Source organism: Onychomys torridus, chromosome 7 (genome assembly GCF_903995425.1).
Source record: "Onychomys torridus chromosome 7, mOncTor1.1, whole genome shotgun sequence".
NCBI classification, from domain to species: domain Eukaryota; kingdom Metazoa; phylum Chordata; class Mammalia; order Rodentia; family Cricetidae; genus Onychomys; species Onychomys torridus.
Genome location: NC_050449.1, coordinates 114,241,450 through 114,252,179, shown reverse-complemented (window position 1 = coordinate 114,252,179; position 10,730 = coordinate 114,241,450). Strand labels below are relative to the sequence as shown.

The following is a 10,730-nucleotide window of genomic DNA, read 5'->3' as shown; positions in this document are numbered from 1 at the left end:
TGCGCATGATGGGAACTCTGGCCCCGAGCTGAAGTCCACAGAGCAGGGAGCCCCTCTTCCAGGACTCTTCCTTTCTCCCTGCTTTCCAGGCTTGTGTGCTCACAGCGGTCCTCACAGAGCGTATCTCACGTGACTACTCCTGGTTACAGTACCTTTGAGTTTCCTGCTCGGTGAACATGTCCTTGGCAATTACTGTTTAGAAACCTTGGTGCCCACTTTCAAAATGCGAAGGGGTTTCCTCTTTGCCCCAGGTCAGAGACTTTCCCTTTCCTTAAAGAAACCCCTTAAGTCAATAAGGGTAGGTGTTTCTACCCTACTTGAGCCTCAGTTTCCCCTCCTATTCAATGAGGGAGAAGCTCTAGAATCCAAGAGCCTCAGCTCAGCTCTGCTGAGGGCCAGAGACCCTGGGGCAGCATGTACCAAGGAGCACTCAGAGGTGTCAGGCCTGCGGGAAAACTAGTTTCCTAGGATGCTGCTATTCTGGGTGTTTAGACTTTCAAATTCTTAATATTCTAGAGAATGGCATTCAGAATTGTAGAGTCTAAATACTGCCATTTCCCACAGTCTGCGTGGTGCTCAGGGACTTTGCCTGTCTGTCTGTCTGTGCACATTGTCCTTCCTCCACTTTAAGTTTATGGTGTTCCTGCCTGGCCTTGGGCCCCTGCAAGCCTGTTTGTGATTTGAGGAACTGGGTTGAGACTAAGCAGCCAGTCTTAATGCCCACCTTTCTCTGGACTCCTGTCCACCTCCCAACCCGCACATATGGGCTTTAGCCTCTAAGATTAACGCAGCATTCCCCGAGCTCCAAAGGCTGCAGCTGTGGGTTAAATTTAGCCCTGGGACACTGGTAGGAGGTGTAATGGAGCACCCCCCCCCATGCCTCTGAGTCACTTGTTTTTAACCTTGAGCTTGTGGGGGGATAGGAGAAAAGACGGGGGGGGGGGACTGAGTCACCTCCCCTTTTATGATTCCAGAAGCATCACTGCCTGTCCCTCGTGAGTAGCACAACTGACTGTCACTCAGTCCTATAGGGGCACATACTTGGTCAGGCTCCAGAGGTGGGCTGCCCACCTTTCTGCAACTTCAAAGGCTGTCTTAGGGCAAGCTGGCAGTGTTTCCATCCCAGCTCTGGACAACGGGGCATTTCTAGACAACGCTGCAGTCATTTGCTGGGTTGCACAGCTGCCGCACAGCTGAGCCAGAGCAGACCTGCCCATCTCTAACAACTTGAGGAACCCTCCCCAAGTGCATAAAAATGTCTGTGATCACAGTCTCACTTTCCAAAGACCTAAACAGGTCTGAAAAATTAATTTATAGCCACCAGATGACTTAATGCCATATTTTGGTTTATGATGGATTCTACGGTGCTCATTCCCTTCCAGGCTTCCCAGGAGAATATTGAATCGTGGCTCATCCGTCCATCCAGAGCCTGTTGTGTACTGTAGTTAACACAGTTTGTGGGTGGTTGAGTCAGTTGTGAACACCATCCCTATGGAGCCTACATCTGCTGAGGTGGGCATCATGGAGAGAGCCAAAGATGATCCTGAGTGCTGCGGAGACAGGTGGCGGACACAGCAAAATTAAGTGTAGTTGATCTACCTGCCTCCGATTGCAGATGACGGCCAGGCATGCTGGTTCCTGGCCCTACTGAGCAACAAGGCAGCGCAGGAAGGCTCGTTCCTGTCACAGACTGAACCCACAAGCCCCCACAAGTCCACACAGGGACTGCCACAGGGAGATGAAGCAGGAGCCCCACTGCCAGCAAGCATCCAAGGGAGGTTTCCTGAGCCTGAAACTCATTTTCTGGTTCAGAGACACAAAACTGGCCTAGGGGATTCCCCTGTCCCCAGGCAGCACTGGCAGGAGGAAGATTTAAAGATCTTCAGGGCCTCTCACGATTGATTACACTGTGCTCTGAACCTGAGTTCACAAAAGCAGCCCCGGGCCAGACTGGGGGAGCTTCTAGGAGAGTCCTTGTTCCTGAACTGGGAAGAAGTAGCTCAAGAAAGACATGGGGCACTAAAGTTGAACAATCTGATTGCTTATTGCAATGAAAAATCTGAGAGAGTGAGAGAGACAGTGTGTGTGTGTGTGTGTGTGTGTGTGTGTGTGTGTGTGTGTGTGTGTGTGTGAGAGAGAGAGAGAGAGAGAGAGAGAGAGAGAGAGCGCATGAGAACAAGAATTAAGAATATTGGGCTGGAGAGATGGCTCAGAGGTTAAGAGCACTGACTATTCTTCCAGAAGTCCTGAGTTCAATTCCCAGCAACCACATGGTGGCTCACAACCATCTGTAATGAGATCTGGTACCGTCTTCTGTGTACATAATAAATAAATAAATCTTTTTTAAAAAAGAATATCACAACTTGAATGCCAAAAGAATCACGCAGGAAAATCTTAAATGCTAGAATTATCTGGAAGGATTTGAAAGTAACAATCACAAAATTGAAAATAATCAATTAAAAAATTCCCTTAAATTTCTCTTTCTCTCTCTCTCTCTCTCTCTCTCTCTCTCTCTCTCTCTCTCTCTCGTTTTTCGAGACAGGGTTTCTCTGTGTAGCTTTGCACCTTTCCTGGAACTCACTTGGTAGCCCAGGCTGGCCTCGAACTCACAGAGATCCGCCTGGCTCTGCCTCCCAGTGCTGGGATTAAAGGCGTGCGCCACCACCACCCAGCTAAATTTCTCAAAGTAGAAACATCTCAGCAAGAAATAGAAGTGATACAGAAAAACCAAGTGGAAATTACAGACCTGAAAAAAACACAACAAAGCAAAAGCTTCCTGAGTGACCTTGACAAAAGTGAGAGAAGAGCCAGGCGGTGGCGCACGCCTGTAATCCCAGCACTCGAGAGGCAGAAGCAGGCGGAGCTCTGTGAGTTCAAGGCCAGCCTGGGCTACAGAGCGAGTTCCAGGACAGCCAGAGCTGCACAGAGAAGGCCTGTCTTGGGAAAAACAATCAATCAAACAAACACACAAACAAGTGAGAGAATAAAAATCACTTCAGCGAAGGGGCCTAGAGCCTTCCCTACCAGGCAGCAGCAAGGTGTCATGGGGAGCACACTTAGTTACACAGAAGGCCTGGGGCCATGGGGCACAAAACAGAGCCAAGAACTGCATTGTATCCTGACCAGAGAGAGGAGAGAGAGGAGGAGGAGGAAGCCAAGACAGGTCAAAGGTTAAGTCCATAACAATGGCTGAAAATCCCCAAATTTAGTTAAGACACACCCGGAGAGGCGAGGGGCCTCAAGGGCAAAGGTGTCTGAGGACCAGAGTTTGATAACTGGAACCCACATGGTGGAAAGATAACTGGGTCCCACATGCACACAGTGAGTGGACACTCCACACACCACACCACACCACACCACACCATACCACACACACACCATACCACACACACACCATACCATACACACACCACATACACACCACACACACACACACTACCACACCACACACACACCATACCATACACACTCTACATACACACCACACACACACACACTACCACACCACACACACACACACACCACACACATACACACTACACACACACCACACACACACAACACTACACACACACACATACTACCACATACACACACACACACCACTACACACACATACACTACACCTCACACATACCACACATACATCATACACACACACCATACCATACACACACCACACACACACCATACCACACACACAACACATACACACACATACTACCACACACACACACACACACAAACCACTACACACACATACACTACACCTCACACATACCACACACACATCATACACACACACCATACCATACACACACACACACACCATACCACACACACAACACATACACACACATACTACCACACACACACACACACACACACAAACCACTACACACACATACACTACACCTCACACATACCACACACACATTATACACACACACCATACCACACACACCACACCACACACACACACCATACCACACACACATACACACTATACCCCTCCACATCAATTAATAAAAATGTAAAAAAAAAAAAAAAAAGACCCAAACAAACAGACTGAAGAAGCTAAGCAAGCTGCAGACAGGATAGATGCAGAGAAATTCATGCTTAAATGTATCATACTTAAAATTTTTAAAATCAAAGAGAAGGAAAAATATATGTATGATCTATGAAGGGTGAAGGGCAGTTATTTGGGGGACAGTGTCTTCTCATCAGAAGTTACGGAAACCACGGGAAGTGGCACACTTTTTAATTTTTTTTTCCGGAGCTGACTGAACCCAGGGCCTTGTGCTTGCTAGGCAAGCACTCTACTATGGACTTAAATCCCCAACCCCACTTTTTAACTTTTTTTAAGGCTCTAAAACCTATCAGTTGTGGATTCTATACCCAGTAAAACTCTCTGTCTGGGAAACAATCCCAGGGAGTCAACTTTTCGTTGTTGTTTGAGTATTTATTTATGTGAGAGTACTCTGTCTGCATGTCCCTCTACCTGCAGGTGGAGGGCACTGTATAGGTAGCTGGGAGCCACCATGTGGTTGCTGGGAATTGAACTCGGGACCTCTGGAAGAACTGCCAGTGCTCTTAACTGCTGAGCCACCTCTCCGGCCCGGGAGTTAACTTTTTGAAAACCCAGAAATAGAGGTTTGCAGTATGGCTAAGGGGGTACAGGTGCTTGCCATTAAGCCTAATGAACTAAGTGTGGTCCCTGGGACCCACATGATGAAGGAGAGAACTGATTTTCTGAAGTTTTCTTCTGATACACACATGTGTGCCATGGCATGATCCCATCTCCAAATCAGGGATGGTGAGGTGGACTAACCGGTAAAAAGAGCTTCCTGCTGTGCCTTGATGACCTGAGATTCATCCCAAGAATTGACATGGTAGAGGGGGAGAACTGACCCCTGCAAACTGTTCTCTGATACACACACACACACACACACACACACACACACACACACACACACACACACCTCAAGCCGGGCAGTGGTGGCGCATGCCTTTAATCCCAGCACTCTGGGGTCAGAGCCAGATGAGTCTGAGGCCAGTCTGGTCTACAGAGTGAGATTCAGGACAGGCACCAAAACTACACAGAGAAACCCTGTCTCGAAAAACCAAAAACAAACAGGAGTTCTGACATCTTCTATAACATGGATGAAACCTGAAGACATTATGCTAAAGGAAATAAACCAACCATGAACTAAACCCTGTGACCCTCTTTGTATGGGACTCATCTGTATGAGTTAGTTCTCAGAGGCAGTATGTGGAGAGGACGTAGAATTCATGTTTGGAGACTAAGCATTTCAGTTTAGGAAGTTGAAGGGTTCTGGAGTTGGGTGGTGGTGAGGCTCCATACTGTGTGAGTTTGATGAGGCCCATCTGTACCCTTGACATATAACAAAACTGGGGGGCTGGGGAGACAGCCCAGTGGGTAAATCACCTGCCACAAAAGACTGATGACCTGTGTTCAGATCCATGTCAGAGCCAGATGCAGTAGTATAAGAATCTGTAATCCACATGCCTACCAGATGGGGGGATGGGGGGGGGACCGGACAGGAGGATCTCCAGAGGGGCAGCTAGCCTGGAAGTGCATCAGAAAAATAAGATCCTGTCCCAAACAAGGTAGAAGGTAAAGACTGACACCCAAGACTGTCCTCTGACCTCCTTAGGCACAATGACATACTCACACCTGTGGTGATGTATTGTGTATCAAATAAAGCTTGCCCGGGGATCAGAGGACAGAGCAAGCCACTAGATTAAACATAGAGGTCAGGCAATGGTGGCATACACCTTTAATCCCGGTACTTGGGAGCCACACGCCTTTAATCCTAGCTGTTAGGAGACAGGAGTCTTTTTGGCTGAACCCCATTTCAGCTGAGGACTCAGAGACATTCAGTCAGAAGATTCGTGGAGTTGGCGAGGTAAAACGTGGCTATGGCTTGTTCCTTTGTCTCTCTGATCTTTCAGTATTTACCCCAATATCTGGCCATCATCATCATCATCATCATCATCATCAGACCATTTAGGGAACACTGGCGAGAACCTGACAGTTTGGCGGGAGTTGTGCGGGCTGGCGTCGTGGCTGGAGCCACTCATCATGCTGAAGGGCGTGGACCATGCTGGCAAGACCATGCAGGGCCTCAGGCTGGTGACCGCACTGTGTGCCTTGGGCCACCAAGCCGAGATGCTGCGTTTCCCTGAGAAATCAACAGAAATCGGCAGGCTTCTGAGTTCCTACTTAGAAAAGGAAACAGAACTGGGGGATCACATAGTGCACCTGCTTTTTTCTGCAAACCGCTGGGAACAAGTGCCATTAATTAAGGCAAAGTTGAACCAGGGTGTGACCCTTGTTTTGGGTAGATACACCTTTTCCGGGATTGCCTTCACTAGGGTCAAGGAGAATTCTTCCCTGGATTGGCGCAAACAACCAGATGTGGGCTTTCCAAACCTGACCTCATCCTGTTCCTTCAGTTACAATTGCTGGATGCTGCCACACGGGGAGAGTTTGGTCTCGAGCGCTATGAGACTGGGACTTTCCAGGAGCAGGTTCTGCTGTGTTTCCAACAGCTCATGAAGGATCAAAACCTGAACTGGAAGGTGGTTGATGCTTCCAAAAGCATTGAGGATGTCCATGAAGAAATCCATGTCCTCTCTGAGGACGCCATCCACAGTGCTGCACAGAGACCACTGGAGAGGCTGTGGAAATAACCCAGAGCTTCCACCGCAGATATTAATCTCTGGTCCTTTAGGAGATTGGTGAAAGGCCCATGCTCAACACTGTTCAGCAGGAGCTATTTCTTGGCAGGGGAAACCTACACACCTCCACTCATGACCTGAGATTCTGGTGGTATGGACAAGTTGTGCACTATCTTCCTCTGCCTGCTCCTTGGTCCTAAAGGTGTTATTTCCATACTTCGATGGTACTTTCAGCAGTTTCATTGAGGTCACAAAAAATATCAGTTAGTTGGGAGTCATATTTTTTACAGAAACTATTAAAAATCTACCTGAAAATGTAAAAAAAAGACCATTTAGGATTCACGCAACACACACCAGCATTTACTCACACACATAAACACACACACATGCATACAATTACAACTCTTACATGTGTTTTATCATCACTAAACATACTTATACATTCACAAATACTGTGGGGGTTGTGGGTGGAGCAGAGAGAGTGCCTTGGCAATCCTGAGACTAGATTTTACTCTTAGAGTCAAATAAATGAGTGTGCCCTAGAAATGTAATCACAGGGCTGCAAGCGTTTGGGGAGATGCAGGAGAATAACAGATTTTAGAACAGGGAGTGAGTCCTCAGCTCCAAGAACAAGACACACAAAAGGGAAATGTGAACAACTAAATCTCAAAAACAAACTTGTTTTACAAAAAGTCTGTGTAAAAACACATGGCGATCTCCAGAGCCGGAAGAGGAGAAAACATTTTTAAGCACACTCCAGGCTCCACATAAGATAAAACAGCCAGCACCCCTCCTTTGTACAAGGTTGGGTTTGCTTCTGGTAAAATCTCTGGTTCTTCTGAAGACTTAATATCTAGACGGGGTCTGTCATTTACCACTGATGGCCCTGGTCCTGCTAACAATGATGTGTGCCCGCCTCTGAGGGCAGAAGAGGTGTGGTGCAGTATTTACAGAGCAAGGGGCTGGAACTTGGACAGACTTGGGATCTAGTTCCTGTGTCGATTAGTGTCTGCTCACACGAGTGACTTCAGTTCTCTGAATTTCTGTTTCCTTGTGTCCTCAGCATTGCAGAAAACTACAGGCTAGGCAGCCTCAGGGAGCTGCAGAGAGCTTCTGAAGCCCCTGGGGGGCATGGGGACAGGTATGGCCACAGAGCTTTGAGAGCCCCATCTCCAGCTAGGCAAGAGTATTGAGAAGAGTATTGAGAGGGGTCTGCTCAGCTGCTCCTGGAGATGTGTAGAAGGATGGGACCCACTCCCTCAAGGCCCCAGTGACCATCTGTGGGTATCAAGCAGGTTTCTCCAGACAAGGCCTTGGGGATGCTGCAACATGTGGCCTTTTATCAGACTCTCTTCACACTTTATAGTTTCCATCCTCCACCATCCAGGGTAGGGATATAGCTCAGTTGGTAGAGTGCTTGCCTAGCATGCACAAGACCTGGGGTTGGATCTCCAGTGCCGCACATAACCCAGTGTGGTGGCACATGCCTACCACTCCAGCATGGGGGAGATGAAAGCAGGTGAACAGTAAGTTCAAAGTCATAGTCAGCTATCTAGGATGGTGTGTGTGTGTGTGTGTGTGTGTGTGTGTGTGTGTGTGTGTGTGTTTGCACACATGTTTACATACATGATTTGTTTGGGAGATGACTGTGCTGGCTGGTTTTGTGTCAACTTGACACAAGCTGGAGTCCTCAGAGAGGAGGGGGCCTCAGCTGAGGAAATGCCTCCATGAGATCCAGCTGTAAGGCATTTTCTTAACTAGTGATCAATGAGGGAGGGCCCAGCCCTTTGTGGGTGGTGCCATCCCTGGGCTAGTGGTCCTGGAATCTATTTAAAAAAAAAAAAAAGCAGGTTAAGCAAGCCATGGGGAGTGAGCAGCCCCCCTCAGTGGCCTCTGCATCAGCTCCTGCCTCCAGGTTCCTGTGCTGTCTGGGTTCCTGTCCTGACTTCCTCCAGTGATGGACTATGATCTGGAAGTGTGAGCCACATAAACCTTTTCCTCCTTGACTTGCTCTTTGGCCATGGTGTTTAGTCACAGCAACAGAAACTCTAAGACAATGGCTCAATGGGTAAAAAGTGCAGAACCCATGTGAAGCTGGGTACAGCATATGAGCCTGGAATCCCAGCAGCTCTATGGAAAGATGGGAAATAGTGATAGAAGAACGCTGGCCAGGCCTACAAAGTAGAAAAACAAGAAATCCTGCTCCCACCCCCAAAACTGAGAATTGACACTGTGAGAATGCTCACGCGCGCGCGCACACACAGCATTTTAGAAGCTGTATTCCTTTTGAGACAAGGTCTATGTTATAGACTGGCCTTGAACTTCTGGGGTCAATCAAGCCTCCTGCTTCAGCTCTCTGGTGTCTCTCTGCCCTTGGCCGAGTAGACTGCCTGGACCTGGCCCCAGGAGGCCCAGGCAGAGTGCAGGGGGGATATTGCTGCCTGCTGTATTTCCAGAACTCTCTTCATTTCAGCTGCTCACCAGGGTCCATATCACCCTGAAGTAGGGCTTGGCCATGGAATCTTAGGTCATGACATGTCATCTCTGAACAGTAGCATGCTGTTCCCACCCTAGCTCGTCTTTCTGGAGACCCAGGTCAATATGGCTGTGCCACAGATCAAAGTAATCTGTCACTCTGAGGCACCAAAGCCTCTCCCACAGACGTCACAGGGTCATAGGTGCTATGTCACTGAAGTGTGGGTGGCTTGTCACCACTGAGATCCGGCCTCACCTGACTTACTATACACAGCTAAAAGGCCATGTCATAGTAAGGGAAGGCTGGAGAGTACTGCTAAGCTAGAGTGCATGTCTTATTCTTGTGGAGGCCCATAAAGATTTCCTAGTGAGATCTGAGCTTGCTTTACCCAGCAGGGCTGCATTAGAAGATTGCCTGACCATGTGCATGGTTACTAGGTGATTGGAAGGGTCTACACTTGGCTAAGCTAGTGGAAGGTCTTTTACTCCACCCCTTGACATTCCTATAAAAGGCCCTTTAGAAGAGACAGAAGGGGCCGGTAAATAAGGACCCAGGCCCTCCCGAGGCTGTCCTGTGTTTCTGTCTCTCTCCCCTCTCTCCTCAAGAGTACCCTGAGGTAAAATGTGGGAGCTGGTCTCCCACACCCAGCCAGGCTTCAGGAAGAGATAAGGCAGAGCAGCCTGGGTCCAGACCCCAGGGTAATGGAAATGTTCTAGGCACTCTGCTGTCTGACACCCACAGCCTATAGCCCAAGGCCGTGTGAAAGTGGCACACTGAAGGACAGAGGTGCAAGAAAGGATCATAACAGGATCCTCCCAAGAAGCCCCTCACAGCTGGGCAGAGGTGGTGCACGCCTTTAATCCTAGCACTCAGGTGGCAGAGGCAGGTGGATCTTTTGAGTTCAAGGTTAGCCTGGTCTACAGAGTGAGTTCCAGGACAACCAGGGCTACATGGGGATATTTTCTCAACCAACCAAACAACAACAAAAGCAGCAGCCCCCTCACATCACAGCTTGTTTTGAATCTTAGGCCCTTTGGAGACAGGGTGTCAGCTCCATAGGGCAGGCTGGCCTGGAACTCACTGTGTGGCCAAAGGTGGCTTTGAACTCCTAACACTCTTGCTTCTGCCTCTCAAGTGCAGGTGTTACAGGCACGTTCTACCACACCCAGCTCTTAAGTGTCTTGACCACAACCTGTTTCTTCTGAAGGAGACCGCAACCCCTCAGGAATCTGCCTAGACAGCCAACTCACCCACAGCCTTCCACCCCAGGCCTCCAGGTCTCTCTGCACCCGTGGGAAGGGTGACAGATGACAGTTGTGGAGAACCGTGTCTCCAGGGCCCAGAATTCCACCAAGCAGAGCATGAGTGGCAGGAAATACCTGTGAGGTCCCTGGCTCTCAGAGCTCCTGGGGTCTGAAAGCATAAGAGGGTTGAGCTGGGGGGATGAGAGGGGCAGGCCCTGCTGACCCCAGGACTGGGGCCCTGGAGTCTCATGGATGCTGCCTTGGGGGTTACCTCACTGCTGAACTTCAGGTCTTTTAGACCCTTC

At 48.9% G+C, this 10,730-nt stretch overlaps 1 pseudogene; it reads left to right on the top strand.

Annotated features, from left to right (window-relative positions):
* The first annotated feature begins 223 nt into the window (after window positions 1-223).
* Window positions 224-6,717, top strand: LOC118587671 (annotated as a pseudogene).
* The last annotated feature ends 4,013 nt before the right edge of the window (window positions 6,718-10,730 follow it).